Below are 18,887 nucleotides of genomic sequence, written 5' to 3'. Positions count from 1 at the left end.
AAAATTTCCCTTGTCTGCTTACCCATTCTTTTGAATCATATGTATGGATGTGTATCCGTTCCTGTTGTTCTTGTTCTTTACTGAGGATGGAATTTATTCTGAGGAGTAAAATTCACATGTCAGAAATGACCTTTGTCTTTTCTACCTAGAAGTATGTATTTATAGTATGACATATGAGACTCAAAGACCTCTTCATTTTCTTTGTTACGTGATAAATATAAATTAAAAATACATTCATTCCAGGAGAGAGGGGAAATTCTATGGTTCTTAAAATAAGAACTGTCTACAACTTTGTGGAAATCAAGTGTACGAAATATGATTAATCCCCTTGTATGTTTCTAAGTATAATATCTGTAGTTCAAAATTCTAACACAAAGATATAAACTCCCTTTTTTTCCCCTAAAATTAGTCTAGGCTTAGACAAAATTGAGTGCTAAATTATGAGCTAACAGACCCTACATGTGAATTAATTAATGATCCCTTGCTCTCTAAGGTTTTGTGACGTTTACTCCATCAGTGTATCATGACATAAATGTGACATAAACAGAAAATAACAGTATTTAACAGTTTTGCTGATTAATGAATTCTCTAGAAGGGGATATGCTGAAATTAGATTTTTATAAGATATAAGCTTTGTAGCTCTTGATTAGATCCAGTTCAGACTACTTGGATGAGTAGTGTGTATGTGTGTGTGTGTGTGTGTGTGTGTCTGTGTCTGTGTGTGTGTGTGGTATGTTATCACTAAGGAATACTTTATTACAAGATTCGTTACTTTCTTGTATTCAGCTTTTAAAATATTATTAGGAATATAATAGGCTTGTTGAAATGCTACTTACATATTTAGAAAAATGTCCCATCTATATAAACTATTTTCAAAAGTAAGACTCTATAACAACTCCTCTACCCCACCTCCCACAAAAAAAAAAAAAGTCTGCTGAAAAGCACATTTGAGAAGTAGCACAGACTTGGGACTTAATCAGACATGAGACCTAGCATTACTACTTAACCTGTGACCTTGGGAAAAATTTTTATGCTTCCTTAGGGAAAGTGTTATTACTTAATTTAGAAGGAAAGGGGGGATGGAGGGAAGGAGGGAGAGTGGGAGGAAAGGAGGGAGAAAAATGATCATTTCACGATTGCAATGAGCCAGATACACTAGGCAGAAGTTGCACTAGTCACCTACGTGTTAGATCTATCTTACTTTGTCTATTTTGTATGGGTTTTTTGTCAAGACAAAATTGAAATGCATGTGTTAGAAAAATTTCCAAATCAAAAAATCAGGTGAGTTCACATAAAAATCTAGGTTCCCAGTCTTCTCTTTCTCTATAAATGGCACTACAATAAAACTAGTTGCTCATGCCAGAAATCTAGTTGTCATACAAGATATGTCCCTCTTCTTAACCACTCCACAACTAACCCATCAAGTTCTCCAAAGCCTAGCTCAGACCCAGTGGTTCTGAACTCTCACTGTGAAAAGATACTGGTGCTCAGGCTGCACCCAGAAAATTAAATCAAAACCTCTGAGCGTGGACCTGAAAGCTCTTCCGATGGTTCTAATGGCAACCAGGGTTTAGAACCAGTGCAGTAATAACTTCATCAGTCTCTGTGTCACATGTCATCCCCCTTGTCCAAATCACATTCATCACTTCCTTGGCTCAGCAGTCTTCCACTGTAGTCCCTCTATCATCTTATTGCGATTCTTGTTCCCATGCAAACCAATCTCCACCCAACAGCCAGAGTAATTGTTTATAAATAGAAAAACATCTGGTCAATGTCTGCTTAAACCTCCTCAATAATAATAACAATAATGATAATAACTGATAATGATCATTTGTACGTTGTTTGAATAAAGAATCTGAGTTCAGGCTTTGTTGAAGGACCAAGACATTGAGGCAAGAAGTTTCAGGAGAAAATGGGAGAAAGAGCATAAAAGGTGTAACTGAAGATATCAAGGCAATTTTATCCTATTTCCACATCGGGCCTATTGCCTAACCTGTCAATACCTTCTGCTTGTCTGCTCCTCCAGGCCATGAACCATAGGCCAAAAGTACTACTGACCTCTCCTCCAAATTGTCACCCAGTCAGTGTCCTGATCTCACATTACTGTCAGGAGCAAAGGGATTTTATAATTTGGCAGTGACATTATTATGAGATTAATTTTATGGCACAGCTAGCAAAGTTTATTAAGTGTCATTTATTCATAGTTGCATGGTTCATCCACAAAATAAGTTGATATTGGTAAGTATTCAAGCAGAATAACAGAATCAGAGATGTGTGTTTTTGGGGTGAGGGTATAGCTGGGATCTCTTCTCCTGCTGCTCAGACATATAGACCTTCCTTTCCACCAGTGAATAATGTAAATCCAGTTATTTATTTGAGCTGCAGTGGGGATATTTTTTTCTCATAATGACTGTATATTGACTATATAAACTGTTGTTTTAGCTGCTAAAATCTTTCCTTTACACCCTAACCACCCCATAACCAGATGTGGCACTTCCCATTGGAAGGAAAGAGGATAAGATGTCATCAAAAAGTTTTCATCAATAGAGATATCCTTGAGATATAGTGATATTATTTCAATCGGAGTTTAAAAGAAATAAATGCAAACTGCATTGAAGCTGAGTGGAAACTTGGGTTCACGTCAGCACCACTTGTGTACGGCGTAATCAGCTTTTATTTCATACTGGTGACAGTTTTTGTCTTCAGTATAAAACCACCTTCACCGTTTACGTTATAAAAATTTCAAGGAGCTATCTTAAGAACATCACAGCAATGTGCATATGACATTCAGGTAATGGAGACCAATAAAGATGTTATAAACTCAGATAAGCATTACATTAACGTCTGAGGCATAGCTGTCTTCTTTACCCTAAATTACTTTCATCAATGAAGCTAAAGTGTGTTGTGGGACCTAATTTGCCCAAATAATATGCCTGCACAGAGCTATCCTACATTAAGAAAAGCAGTTGATATTTTAAGCCTTCTCCTAAATATTTATTTTGGGGAAAAAAGGAGAACAAAATACACAGAGAGAAGTACAGACACACACACACTGAGCATCCCTGGAGACACAGTACAAGATATGCCTATTAATAAGATGCCTGCGTATTTCCTTTGGGGATCAAGATGGACTGGCCTTATGTACAATTCTTCTCTGTGGCGAATAGAGCTGTAATAAGGCCACAGATTCTTTTCATGCCATTTTAGGAATTTCTTTGAAGGATTCAGGCAGTGAGGCGCTTATGTTTTAGAGTTCTACATTAGTACAGGCAAAGCTTTTCAAATAATGTAAAGCCTGCTTTCTAAACTCTTTATATCCCTGACTGTCTGGGATCTGGACAGAGGAAGATTAAAATCTCAATAAAATCCACCATATTGCCGCCACATGAGATTAATAGTATCTGAAGTGAATCGTGGGTTAAGTGTACTTCTCTTTGCATTTTCTACTACTTTTTTCATTTGCTATTAACTCCTTTTAATCAGAGAGGTTCCCTAAAACTGACATATCATTGGTTAAGATTCATTTTAAAAATCTAATGTAAAAGATAAATGTATCCCACATTTATTATAGGGCAGACACATATGGATTCTTGGTAATACTGAGTTGTTGTGAAGACATGTATTATTTATATTAATATGTCAAATGGCTCCAAAAATATACATGCTTGTTATAGATATTTACTATTTTTTCAAACTTTTTATTTCTGTCATTCTTCTGGCACCTTGTGTTGACTTTTCAGAGTGGATATTTTGGAACAAAAGATATATTCTTCCAGGATCCTCCTTGCTTGGACTATATTAGGCTTTAGTAAATATTTGTGGAATGAGTGAATGAATAATTCAACTGCATTTTAATTTTAGACACAACCTGATGAAATTATACCAAAGCTAGGAACTGACTAAGCCAATGAGCTAGATACATAAGATAATGAGCAATAAAAATGATAATTCATCAGATCAGAGACTATATCTGGTATGCTCTGCTGAAGCAGAGGGATGAGCATCATTTTTAAAGGATTTGGACAAAGTCAAAGAGCCAGCAAAGCTAATATTTTGGTTAGCAGCTCATCCTGATTTTATTAAAGCATGGCTGTTTACTTCTCTCTTCTCCTTCACCAACATTTTCATCCTTAAAATTTTTTTTTCTTCATTTTAAGGAGATGTTCTAGTCTAAAGATCCTGATTGAAGTGCCTTATCTTTAAAAACTTTGCTCGAGTCATGTAGAGAAACATTAACAGGTAAAATACTGCAGTGTTGCTGTAAGTATTAGTCTGATAAAGAAACAGCTGCACTTGAGAATAATTGAATAGCATCTAATGTTGTCCAATCCGGTAATATGTTTCCCAAGTAAACTCTCTAGGAAGTGCATGAATCGTTCCCATGCCTCCATCTGCTTATCTGTTAAATCTCTGACTTTTCTTGGCATAGCTCAAACCCAATTAAAGACAATTAAAGATGATATGCTTTACATTGCTTTACTTTTTCATTTTAGAAAAAGGGTATATGGTCCAAATGGATGTAATGGTCTTATCAGTAGTAATATAAGTCCCTTATACATAAAATTCTTTTTCTCAGCGGTTGTGAAATTTCACTTTGAAATTAAATTGCATTCATAGTAAGAGCATACTGTGCCTCAGGGAATAAGTAATTTCATATGTTTAGGATCCCTAAGTTATATTTCCATATTGGAGAAATTTTTAAAACAAACCATTTTTGTTTATCCAAATATTAATAATATGATCACTGATAACTTTGATTACAAGTATTCTGAAATCAGGAACTTCCCCATGTTTAACTTGGCCACGTCAATGTTTGGACATATTTTTCTTGGCATTATTAATTTTTTTATTTAAACATTTTCATCCTTTACTATTGACTTGTTTTTGTTTATGTACCTGTACTCTGCTTTTTTTATAAACAAAAAGTTTTAGGTGAGTTATAACAAGAATAAAGCACAATAATTATAAATTAAATAGAAATGTAGGACAGACAAATGTAAATAAAACTGGAGAATCAAGAGATAAATAAATATCAGTCACAAATAGGGAGACTCTAGGGACTAATAGTTGCTGCTATTAATCCTTGAACTTGACTCTAAGATTCCTGGCAGCTAAAGCAAAATTTAGTTAGGCAATTTTGTTATCTGAAAAAAAAGAATCCTCAAGAAAAGCAATGTTTCGTCTAAGATTAAAATATTCCATCTGTAAAAAGAGAAATTACACACTGGATAGGAATGGAAGGATAAAGGGTACTGATGGTGCTATAGGACCATTGGGCTCATATTCAAGGATCACAGACATAGGAATGAGATACAGCTATCCTGAACCATGTGTGTCATCAGCCCCTTTTTGTTTATATTTATATTCATGTTTCAGCTAATGGTTGAAAGAAATCCACTGAAGTCAAGAATTGATGTATTGAATTCCATTATCCTTTTAACCTCAATGGGACTAGAGGTCTTCATTTTGTCTTCTGTTCTCTACTTCTGTCAAGATTAAATTTTAAATGATGTTTTATGAAGTTAAGTTGAAGCTATAGTTTCAAAATTGTTGTCTAGGTTCTCATAAAAGTGGAGATAGTTTTGTTATTTCAAATTCTGTAGTTTATTTCATTTGGCATAAAATTATATATTTGCCTAACCCTGTTTTTATTTATTATATTTGCTACTGCTGGATATATGTGTTTTCAGTTGAATGGTGGACATTTAGTCCTGTCCAAAACATCCATAAGACATTTGGTTCATAAGATGTTTGATCCACGCCAAAAGGTCCTTGACATTTGGCCCTGTCTAAAACGTCCGTGAGCATATTTGGCCCATAACAAATGGTTTTAGACAGGACCCAATATCAAAGACCTTTTGGTGTGGACCCAATGTCTCTATGGATATTTTGGACAGAACCAAATATGACCAGATATCAAAGACCTTTTGGCGTGGACCAAACGTCTGATGGATGTTTTGGACAGGGCCAAATGTCCTGCAAAGTTTTTAATTTTGTTACTCTTTAAGCTTTTGGAAAAATGAACAAGTCTCTGATTTTCTTTGATTGAGACTATTGAACAAAAAGAAGTAAACTGCTACTTATTTTTCTAAATAGCAACATCTCGGAATCATGGCACAAACTTTATATCCTTGTCCTAATCTTGAAATCTACTCCATTTTAAACCCTCCATCAAATTCATTGCAATATGAAAATTTCTGTGATTATTCCTCATAAAAGCACAGAAACAAATGGCACATAGTTTGATCATTTTAAAAAGGGAAAAAAAGAGAAATCACATATTTCACAAGCAGCATTCTATAAGATAAAAGGAATTAGGAATCCCTATGTATGAATTCTGGCCTTAAAAGACTGTAAAGACTGGTTTTCAATGTGGAAAAACTAATAGAGTTAGATCTATAAGAAAAGATGAATCATTAATAAAACAACCCTCTCCTCGTGGTAGATGACCTATATACCTATATTAAAATATAGCTTATTTCCAAATGCTGCATTATAACCTACACAAAGTATTAAAATACTTGTGGCAAATAGAACCAAGTGATGAGTGCCCAAAATCTCACATTTACGTTCTTCTTCCACTAGTTACCTATGACTTTGAGCATATTCTTAACTTCTGGTTGAAATATATTTATTTTCCTGTTCAGAAAAAAAGATGAAAAAATTCGAGAGCCTGTTTCAGAGTTATAAACAAAACGTCATCATGGTGGTACTGAAGCTGTCCTTCTGGGACATTTTTTCGCTAATAAAGACCATTTTAAGCTAAACTATTTGTACACTGCAAAGCAATTAACACGGTTGAGTCTCGCCTTTAGTCTGCTAGACCATTTCACACTTACAAGGCGCTGCTATGGTCCAGTCCCTGTGTGAGTCCTCTAACACATATTATTACTCAGATTATCTAATTTAATCGCCAAAGCAGCCCTGTGAGATAGGTAATATCATCCTGGCTTTACACAGGAGACAAAAAAATATTACAGAAAAATTATGTCCTGATTAATTCCCATCTGCTTACTAAGAGGGATAAATCATGATAACCAGAACTTTTCTTTTCTCAGTGCAAAACCCTTATCCTCTAAATCAGTGCTTCTCAACCAGGGTGATTTTGCCCCCCCAGGGGACATTGAGCGATGTCTGGAGCCATGTTTGGTTGTCACACTGAGGGGGAAGTGCTATTGGCATCTAATGGGCAGAGGCCAGGGGTGATGCGTCCTTCCTGCAGTGCTCAGGACAGCTCCCCCAGCCGGAGGGGGAAGAGTCAAGAGAGAGGATGGCTTTGCAGATGGAGCCAAGTAGACACAGGTGTGGAAACATGTATGAAAGGGACAGTTTTTCCTTTTAAATACAAAATATGGTGTCTGCCCTCAAACCTGGCACACTCTTTTTGTGGGAGACAAATGTAGGGGTAGTCCGTCTCCACTTCAGTTTCTACTCCTAATCTGAGTTATACTCAACTGCCTAAAACTGGGCTGTTCCTGCTTTCATTCACACCTATGGACATACCCTTCTCCTGCCCCAGCCTCACTCGCCATCTCACTGGAATTTCTTGTTCTTTTCCCTCTGCCTACCTTCTCTAATTTCACAAAGCATTTAAGCTCTAAGAAATCTCATGATCCACTACTTATTTGGGGCAGGGGTGGCCTCTGTCTTACTCCACAACCATGTTTCAGTTGTACCAATCATGCAACCCCAGCCAGAACTCGGATGGCTTATAATTCGAAGAAAGGTATTCAACTTCTCTGAGCTTCAATTATTTCATCTGTAGAAATGAAAATAGTAATATTTTCTTCCCAGGATTGTTGTGAGAAATAAATGAGTATCTACTGCAAAGCAAGTTCCTAAATATCATGTTATCTCCTCACTTCCCTTTAAGTGGCATTTTATTAGCTTTCTCAAAAGAAAGAAAGGGCGGTAACCAGTATTTCTCTGTATTCTGGCATGCTCATCTCCAAACAATACAAATAAAAACGATAATAGGATCCTCCTACTCTTCTTCTCCAATAGTCTGGGTCTCTCACAATTCTGTTCTGTCTCTGACTCACCCTCGCTATTATCCTTCTACTGCTGTTGCCTCGTCATCTCAATGGAATGACTCTACCACCCTGTTTAACAGACTCCTCAATTATCTCTCTGCCACCAGTTTTACCTCACTCCACCCCTTCCGCAGCACTAATTCCAGAATAATCTATATCTTAAAAACTGGACCACATAATGTTATTCCTCTACCTTAAAAGCTGTTGGCTCTGTAGTGCCTGTAGGCACCTGTCCTACAAACTCACCCTAAATTGCAGAGTTTTTAGGCAAGCTCATAGGAGCCACTCCCTTCCACGAATCCTCATGAGTTCCACCACTCCAGTGTCTTACTATTTCCTGGGAATTATCCAAACACTGTGCTTGCACGTGCTGCTCCTGCCCAGAGTAGGCTGAACCCCCTTGCCTACCGAATCTGTGTTCATATTTAAGACTCAGATTAAATCTCACCTGTTCATTGAGGCATTTCCCGGTGCCCTGTACATCTTCTCCCCAGGCAGAGTTAACCTCTCCATGTTCTTTCCCCAGAGACCTACCTTCATAGTTACCCAGTACTTACCACTCTGTTCTGTAACTCACTGATTTCCTTGATCATTTGGCCTTCAGATTGTGAGTTCCTTGAGAACTGGGAACCCCATCACGTTCATTGTAGTATTCCTAATGGCAGTTCAAAGCTGTCACTAAACAAATACTTGATCATTAAATAAATGCTAAGCCATCCATGAATCCCTCTTGATTTATCATTCCCTCGCAGCTAGGGAAATGATGCAATAAATTAATTTGTCTGACATTCTGGAGCATCCAAAAAGATTAGCAGTGAGTGTCATTAACTTGAGCTTTCACCCTTCCACCCTTTTCTAGTTGGAAAAAAGTTCAAATAGAGAAGAATGTAACATACCCACCCCCTAAAACTTTAACACCTTTCATAAGCTGTAGTGTCATTCTATTTCTTTTATAATTATTAACATGAGTACTTTGGAAAAAATTTAAGATATTATAGTGATCGCTCAAGAAAAATAACTACCACTTAAGGTCAGATGTCATCTATTCATTCAACAGATTCGTACTGATTGCCTAATACATGCCAGTTTATGTACTGGAACTTATTATTTTACTAATACTGTATTTTAATAATAATTTTTTTGAAAATTAATGAGATGTGAGATGTGTCCTCTAATGTCCAAGAATAATTAATTGATTCGTTTTTGCTAAGAAAATATCTATAAGTTTTATATTTGATCTATGGCTTTGAGTTTATTTGTTAATGAACTCCTTTTAATGGAAGCTGATATCACCTGTGTAACCTGGTGCTGGCTTTAGAGATTATTTATCACTGCATTTTATGAGTGGGAATATTCCTGAACAACAACATCATGTAGTACTGTTACAACATGGTCTTTCTGAGTAAATTAGATCATATTCATATTTAGATATACTTTTAAAAGATCAGTTCACTGCATAGTAAAACCCATTCTTTTTAAGTTTCAGACTCTTTAATATTGAGCAAATTTAACAAATTTCTGATTTTCCTATCACAAAATTATTGAAATCTGCCTTTACTAATATAAATGTGACATTTTAATGAGGTACACTCAAGAAATATATGCATTAGAGTTTATAACTATATTCTTACCACCTCAAATATTACTGTTATGAATGCACCATGCCATACTAGGTGTTTCACATTAACACACAAAACTGTCTGCTCTTAAGGTAGTTGCCAGTCTGAAAAAAATTAAGCAGTTTTGATACCTTCTTTTACTTTTTCTTTTAATATAAATATTACAGTGACTTTTATCGATCTATTTTCAGAAGGGATTAATATAAATATATTCGTGTGTAGCTAATAGTGCATATAATTAGTGTATAATTTTGTGTATACACATATATGTATATTTCCCATTAATTTAGAAGCATTATTCTGGTTTTTCCCCAAAATATTTTACCGTACTGATTTTCAACAAAGATTTCATGGCTATTTTTTAACTTTATCCAAACTGCATCATCAGTACAATATTTAATGTTTCTATAGATGCTGTGTATTTTCGTGCTAAGATTATTCAAGTCCACTAAGCACCTTGTGCATATTTATTTGTACGCATGCTCATCTTCCTTTAAGACTAACAGTATTGTATGTTGATGTATCTATAGTTTAAAAAAGTACTTCCACATAGGAAGTAGTCTGGTGTCGTGGTTATGGGCATAAGCTTTGTACCCAGCATGTCTGGGTTCAAGAAGTCCTGAATTAACACCTACAAATTGTGTCCCCCTGTTTCTTGGTTTACTTTAGCTTCTGCTTTCCTATTCTGCCAATATGGGTAATCAGGCCCACTTTAAGGACAGACTGCCTGCCTGAGCATGGTAAGAGTTCAGAGAATGGTGATTTTAATTTAGACCTCACAGAGGCTCTTAATAGTTCAATTTTATATTAAATGAAGGGAGAGAGGGAAAAAGTGATGTGCATGGAGATTGTGAAGTGTCTACCTCCAAGTCACACAGTTTGGAGAGCCAGAATGAGGGCTTCCCTCTCCTCAGGGCAACACTGCCTCCAGCCCCTGAACTCCTGAGGGGCCTGATTGATCTTTGCGTCCTCTATCTTCTGAAACACAGTAAGCTCTCCAGAAACACTGGGCATTAATGCATTTAAAGAAAATTTTGACAATTTAGCCATCTTAAGAATTCCTGTGGAGAATTAAAGTTGTACATGTGCACATTGAGATCCTTGAGTCGCACTAGTATAGCAGAAGATCGTCTTTTTGCTGAGCCTGTGTTGCTCTCACATCCCAAGGGCAAGAATCCTGTATTACTTCTTTTCACCTTCCCATGACTTAAGAGAATGCCTGGTGTAGACATTCAATACATGTTTGTTTAATAACTGAATAAGTAAATGGATGAACTTGAATAACTGAGATTCAAGTTTTAATAAAAACATTTTTAAGTTTTTAAAAATATTTTATGATTATAATTTTTCCACTAACATTTTAGAAAGAATATATGCCTCTGAACAGGTTTTTATCCTAAAGTCTAAATGTATTCTTCTTTTCTACATTTAGTCTAAAATTCTACAGTTACCTTAATTCTTCCCTCAGTTTTTTCTTTTATTTTTCTTGTTTACAAACAACTAGACTTTGTTTTCTCAATATTTTTAAAATATTAATCCTTTTATTAAGACTCTCTTATTGAAATAATATAAAACTTTGTTGTATGTACTAAATTAATAGAAAGTCAAGATTTGTAGTTTTTTGTTTGTTTTGTTTTATACACAATATATAACAAATTCAGGGAAAGTATTGATAGTGGTGCTTTGAGCAATTGATGTTACAAGGTGAAAAAAGACTGATACTCAAAGAGCATAACAACTTTCAATAATAAAGATACTTCTAAGGTCTGTAAATGCAAATAATCCATAATCAATCTATAAATCAAAATTGGGGTGAATTTATTATGAGCCAAGTTTGAGAGTTATAGCTTGGGGCATCCCCTCCCCAAGGAAGGAAGAGCACCAAAGAAGTATGGTGTACAGAGTGGTTATATACTGTCTTGGAGCAAAGAGCATACATCACATATGACAGGAATGTCTCTTTTACTACTGTCGTGAGATGCTTAGCTGGCACAGCAGGTCAGTGGTCAGCAGGTCAGTGGTAACAAGGAGAGCACAGCAGGTTGGTAATTAATCCTTAGTTTCCAGGAGGAGATGCTTATCCTTAAAGAAATGCTGATATGGGGGGAAGTTACATCCCTATCTTTAAGGGCATCATTCTTGTCTTTGAGACATTGTAAATGTTTAAAGCAGATGTACAATGCATGCTCAACAGGCCACGTCAGGCCCTTTTGGAAAAAAAAAAAGTCAGGTCAAATTAGTTTTACACCAAATGACTTCCTCGTATACTCCAGTATATCCTATTGCTTTTCATTTATTTATGAAGTCTTTTAAATCATTTTGCATTCTAATCTTGTTTATTCTCTTGTTTTCAATATTAGAATAAAAGAATATATCTCTTTGGCCCCCAAATTATAAATTGATTAAGTCATAATTAAAGATTTAGTTTAAAGACTAAAGGTTGAAGACAGTAATTAAAAGATAGTATTTTTTAAAAGATATTGTTACTGCTATACTTGTTTTAAAATAATATAAACCTCTCCACTTCTCTCCTTGGGAGTTTTCAATAACAATTAGAATGAAAATGTGATTTGTTTGAATGTTACCAATTTGTTTTGTTGAAAAATACAGAATGAGATTTTTCTCAGTTTTTTTTTTTCGGGGGAAGCTTCTATGTTGAAGTGTCACAAGTTTAAGACGCAAGAAGAGTGATGAGTAACAAAATATTAATGGAGCCACTTGTTGCCTTAGCTTTGAGCACTTCCTTTGTGCATAGAAAGATTTACGTTTGGGCTTAGGCTAAGTAAACATTCTCGTAAAAAAGTGATAAGAGCATGAATAAAAATGTAAATTTCTCTGATTAGAGTGTTTTTTAAATAAGAATGAAAAGAATTGTAAAATAGTAGGACTCATTAATTAGATTTTTGATAATGCTGCACATTAAAAAACATAAAATCCATTCCCAGATAGAGTAAAATTATTTTGTATTTGGAATTTCCTGTAGGTCATCAACCTTGCACTATGTCTTCAAAGAGAGTATGCTTCCTCTTTCTGAAAGACCCTAAAACTGGGATATTTATTGACTACATACTCTGTGCTAGACACCCTTTTAGACACTGAGGCTATGACAATAAATAAAACCAAAAAGGCTGTGCCTTTATAAAAGTTATATATTAATAGGGGCTGATAGAAAGCACAGAGATGCACATGTAAACATCCAGTGTCCAGGGAGATCAGTCTTATCAAGTATATTAGGGCGACAGAGAACCATTCTATAAGTGGGGAGGGGGAAGTGCAGTGTTCATTTACAGAGACTCTTCACGAAATTCCTTTTTCGTAAGATCGCATTGGAAGAGAGACCAGAAGAAGCCCAGGCAACGAAACCAGCATCAGCCAAAGCCCTGAGGCAGGAGCAGGCTTGGGGTATTGGAGGAGAGGCAGAGAGGAGCCAAATGAGTCTGGAACAGAGAGCAGGAGACTGCTGAGAAAATGGAATCAAGTCAGAGATGAGCACAGAAGGAGCACATCATGAAAGGCCAAGTAGACCATTGTAAGGACCTTGAATTCTCTTCTAAGTGACCTTTGATGTCACTGGAAGACTTGGAGAACAAAGGACTACCCTAATCTAATGAGGCGTAGAAGCGAACATTTCTCTTTCTTGCATAGCCAAACCTAGCTGAAAGGGAGGTAGCCGGGTGACCAGCAAAGTGTCTGAGGGATTTGTTATTCCAAGAAAATGGAGAATGGATATAAGTGCAAAGAGCAGCTTCACTGTCATTCACAGAGGTAGAACGCAGGATAGGAGGGCAGAGTTTGTGGAAGGGAAGTCACGAGTTAGGATTTGAACATGAAGAACATGAGGTGCTTAGATGAACTCCGGGTGAAATGTTTGGGAGGGTTCCTGAGGAGGTCTGGATTTGAGAAATTGTCTGGTTGGAGAAGATTTGGGGACATTTCATATTATTGTATGTCTCTTCAAGGCCTGGAAATGAGAGCATGTAAACTGAGAGGATACAAGAGCCCTGGGGACTGCCGATGCTTCTAAGCTCTTATGGTCCTAGAACGTACTCAGCGTGCCACCTAACCCTCAAAGGGAGAGAAGATGTTTTTGGGTAGAGTTCTCTTTTTCTTCAAAGTCAGTACATTTCCTTTTTGCCATAATACTCAGAATCCCATGGATTCACATTCCAATTTGTTTCTCCAACTTAATGTGAAAGCAAGTTTTTGAAGATATAATACTTGAAATTCCTAAATTGATCCCAGCTAGGCAAAATAATCACCAAAAGAAAGGACTATATTAACATACACTGAGCATCTTTCATGCAAAAGTACTTTTCATCTTAAGGGGAAAAAAATGACTTAAAAATAGGACTCTCTTTCTCAAAAATTAGCCCTTATGTGGAAATTCACACAAATGATTTTCTGTCTGCAATGGAAAAGGACCATCGCTTGAAAGAGTTGCTGCATGTAGTTGTTTTCATTAGTGCTCCTAAAAGTTCAAAATGTTCATGTGACATGTAGTGGCTGAAAATTTTTAATATGCATTTATTTCTAATTCATTTGCTCCTAACAAAATATGTAAGCATACATCTTTAGTAATCCAAAGGAAAGGAATCCAAAGAGTGGAGAAGAGACTGCAAAGTATCTGAAGTTGAAGTAATTACAATGTTTGGACCCCAGCTGAAAGCGGCATAAAGCAGAAACCTGTGATTAGTGAATGGTCCCTAGGCAGGTGGGACCAAAGAGCTAAAGAACCAGCATCACTCAGGAAAACTTGCCAGGCTGGAATTGGAGTTGTCAAGGGCTGAGCCCTTGATGCTCAGTTAGAGGAGGCCACTCTGGGATTGGAGAAGCCAAGAGATAGTCCTGTTCAGGAGCTGGCAGTGAGGGACTTGAAGGGCTGACTCAAGATCTCCAGGAAGCAGTTGGATTTCATTTAAAATTTGTAGGAACCCATCAGACACGTAAGGAGAGGCAATGGTAAGTGTGCTTTAAAATTTTCAAAGGTTTTGTTTCTGAAAATAATTTTTAAAAATATTATAGATATGCCTTGTGTTTGCTCAGAGAACTCAACTTGTTGTTAGAACATTTTCCTGATTCTTACCAAAAAAAACAGAATAAAATATTTTAAAGGTCAGAGGCTACAAGCTTTTCATCATTTAGTCGAGAGACATAGACAATATAGTTCATGTATTCAGTTTAATTTAAATAAAATGTCAACTTGAGGGAGTGACTACTAAGCAATTATCTGAAGATAGATTAGAGTGACATTAAGCTGTGTCTCTCATGTCCACCTGGGGATCTCATCATATAGTAATTCATCCGTTTTAAGTTTTAAATATTGTTGCTGTGGAAAAAATAGTCAATCATGATTTTAAATGAACTCTAAATGTTTTATGTTGTATTAACCTTTTCTGTTCAGTCATGCTGATGTCTCCTAATCTGAATGTGTATATAAATAGTGGATGAATTGGCTCTCCCCATATTTTGATGAGAAATAGAACGTCCACTGTTAGACTCGGGGCTTACAACCCCGTAAGGCACACCATTTGAGGATTTTCCCCCAAGACCAAGTGTCTGGAAAGAACAAATGTGAAGTAATGAAATCAAAGAGTACTTATTCCAATGTTTTGACAAGGCTCCTGAGGCAAAAGAGCCCAGGGGACGCACCTATCTCAAAATGAGTTAGCATTTCAAATGTCACAGTATCTTATGTCAGTTCCCTCTAGGCTCGTTTCCTGGAATCTGTTCCAGGTTCTTCCTCTTGAATCTGAAAGGTGACCACCTTTTAGGCACCTTGAGCAAAACAGTAATATCTTCCAGATAAACATTCAGAGTCTGGAATCAGTCAAGCAGGCAAAATAATTGGAGCATCTGTCTTTTGAAGAAATTGTCCTTGTTAATGATGGTGCCATTCATCTTTCAGAGAATTTTGCATATGCGTAGGCCAAACAATTCTGGGGGTGGGGGAGTGCAGCGTATATGGAGTTGAAGATAATTAAGGTTCAAGAATCAACTCTGGAATTTAAACTCTAGTTAGAGATGGTTTTCATGTTAAAAATAATTCAAGGCTTGTGGTTACAAGTTTGAAAGACAAACTCTCCTGAAATAAGAAATAACAGCTGAAGTGAAGTGAGGAACTGTTGTGCCTCTCTGTTTTGAAATTTTGCCAGCTATTTTTCAAAAATAGCAAGGTAATCCTGTTGTTATGCTCAATACTGATGAGACCCTAATGAGTATATTGGTTCCACAACTCAAGAGGAACGTGGAGAATTTAAGAGGATTTGAAGGATAATCACCAAGATGAGTAACAGAACAAAAGGCTGGAAGAGTTAGGAAAACAGAAGAGCTCTCCTCAAGAAGAACTTTAACAATCTTTAAACTCATGAATAGCAACTTGAGAGAAGATGGAAGTTCTGTTTGCTCTATTCCCATGGGACAAAACAGACAGCAACCACAGGCTTGAGGGCTTCACTCTGGAGGAAGAAAATGGTTTGAAACTTGGGAAATAGGAGGAGTGGGAACTAAAAGAGATTGTAAATTTGAATTTCTTCAAAGAATTAGAGTGAGGAGAAGATATATTTTCATCTATTTGTTCTGGCTTCAGTAAATTCTGACCTCAGATTGACTCTTTAGTCTTTTCCAACCATTTCCGTGAATTTATTCATATAGTCCAGAGACATAGATCTGAAGTGCATTTGGGAGTAGGAAATTAGACCCTCAGATTGTGCAGTGTTTATACTTTCACTCTACAGTCATGCACACCTCTGCTTCCTCTGTATTTTCCTCACACAGCTTTATAAGAAAAGTATTGTGATTGCTGCCCTCCACGCTCTACAAAATCCTGAGCGCATAGTTCAAAATAGACTCTTCCTCCACCTCCTTTTTGTTCACAAAGTTACAGTAGCTCTTTGACTTCTCAGAGTGCATTGGATTGCGTTGTATGCCCTTAAATTTGTATGTTGAAGCCCCAACCCCACAATGTGATTTTATTTGGAGATAGGGCTTTTAGGAGGTAATTAAGGGTAAATGAGATCATAAGATGGAAACTTCATCTTGGACTTCCTAGCCTCCAGAGCTGTGAGAAATAAATGTCTGTGGGGTTTTGTGGGGGGTGGGGGTTGGTGAGGAAGACTGGCCCTGAGCTAACTTCCATTGTCAATCTTCCTCGTTTTGCTTGAGGAAGATTATCACTGAGCTGACATCTGTGTCAATCTTCCTCTATTTTGTATGTGGGATGCTGCCACAGCATGGCTTAATGAGCAGTGCATAGGTCTGCTCCAGGTATCTGAACCCGTGAGCCCCACGCAGCTGCTGGAGCATGCAGACTTAACCACTGTGCCACAGGGCCAGCCCCAAATGTCTGTGTTTTTGAGCAACCCAGATTATAGCATTTGGTTCTGGCAGCCTGAGCAGACTAATATACAGAAGAAAATTTTCTGCTTGACTGTCATTATCTCATTTGTCGCAAATTGGTTTTAATTAGTAGAAACCTTAGAAATTAGAGAAATCTTTTCTCATAATTATCTCCGTAGAGGTGAGGAGTGGGAGGACTCATGGTAGTGGAGGCAGGGTTGGGGTTATGAGAAAAACTTGAGGCAGGTCCACTTTCCACCATTTCTCATTGGAGTGAAAACAGAGATTTGGGTTATGCCAGACATGGGAAGTACCAGAACGCATCTTTAAATTGGACCCTTTTAATGATTTGGTTATCTTAGGTTAGGAGATAGACTTCTAGAATTTCCTTTGGTTTCATACCTGGTTGGGCTTATTTTTCCAATGTGAATGTAAGATGGTTTAGCCTCTAGCCAATATATCAATGACAGAAAGCCACATTTCAGAAAGATGATTTTCAATTCCTTTCCACATGGCAATAATTTATATATTAGATTCTGTGTATTGGGATGCAGTGAGCTTTAGGTTTTTTGTATGATATGCAAGTTTTGGTCCTATATGTATCTGTGAAGTTTAAGACAATAACAGAAGTCAACACTCAGAAATTTAAAATACAATTAAAGATTTACATATCAAAAACAATTGAAGACTCGTGGTTGGCAGTTGAAGACTAAGTGACCTGCTACCCACCCCCAGGACAGTGGGAATTCAGCTAAGGAGGGCATCAGTGAGGAATAGAGCTATTTTGAAGATTACTTGAAGTTATGGAACTTAAGTTAGCCATGTTTTCTCTTAGGATGGCATCACTGTTTAAAACGTTTTGTTCTTACGTTTGTGCATTCATACAGATGATAACAGTTGCTCAGCAATATCTTGCTTGAAGGAATGAATGCCCAGAATGAAAGACGAAATGAGTGATAGATATCAATCTAAGAACTAACTCAAAGACCAGGGATTTGCTGCAAAAGCTTGTACTTGAATGTAGAAAACTCTTAATGATAGTGGTAGGATTCGATATGACCTGGCAACTTTAGAGAATCTTCAGACCTAGAATGTATTGATCCATAGAAATTTCTAAGAGTTTTGCAATTATTAATTTCTCTTTTCCTTATATCAGTCCTTTGAAGTAGGCACTATGGTCATCATGCCCATTTTCCAGATGAGGAAGTTAAGGCTGAAGATGTTGTTTGTGCGGATCTCACGGGTAGGAGTTGAACCTCAGCAATCTGAGTCCATACCTCTTCTAGTCTATACTGCCTCTCACCAGTTCTAGTCTATGTGTGGTCCATACTGCCTCACCCATCAGGTTCTCTACCTCTCAAACTTGTTTTATTCATAAAGAATTACATCAGTATGGAACCAAAAGCTTATGGTTGCAATGAAGATAACTTCACATTATCTTAAGATGTGAAGTCACCTAATGAATGCAAAATCTTCTGCTTCATTTTCCACCGAGGCACGTGGGAGCTCCCCTGGGTTGGAAAGAACAAGGCACAAATCATTTGTCACAGGTTTTAGGGAGCTCAGCCAAATCAGGCATATGATTATGTCTGTGCTTCCACATGGTGGCCTCGTGTAAATAAGCCATCCAAATTCTGAATCCCTAAAATTAGGTAAGATGTTCCAAGAAATAAATAAAGGTCTTTGGCATTATTGGGTGAAGTGTTTGTGGAATGTAAATTTGCTCTTGCCTGATAGTAAGTTAAAATATTTCTTTTCTGGTTGGTGTTAGAACAGTAGAGATTTTCCTCCCTCTGTTTTAAAAATATTTTATTTTATTTCATTTTTACCCTGAGACTCTGGGCTCAAAAATCAAGGGAATTAAACAGTTTCATTCTTTTGCATATTGGTGAGCATATAA

At 36.7% G+C, this 18,887-nt stretch overlaps 1 protein-coding gene across 14 annotated transcripts in view; it reads left to right on the top strand.

The window, feature by feature from the left end:
- CHRM3 (cholinergic receptor muscarinic 3) overlaps positions 1–18,887 on the top strand; it is a 457,925-nt gene that overhangs the window by 250,920 nt on the left and 188,118 nt on the right. The gene's annotated exons all lie outside the window — the stretch shown is intronic.

Source organism: Equus przewalskii, chromosome 1 (assembly GCF_037783145.1).
Source record: "Equus przewalskii isolate Varuska chromosome 1, EquPr2, whole genome shotgun sequence".
NCBI lineage: Eukaryota > Metazoa > Chordata > Mammalia > Perissodactyla > Equidae > Equus > Equus przewalskii.
This window is presented reverse-complemented; position numbering and strand designations above follow the sequence as displayed.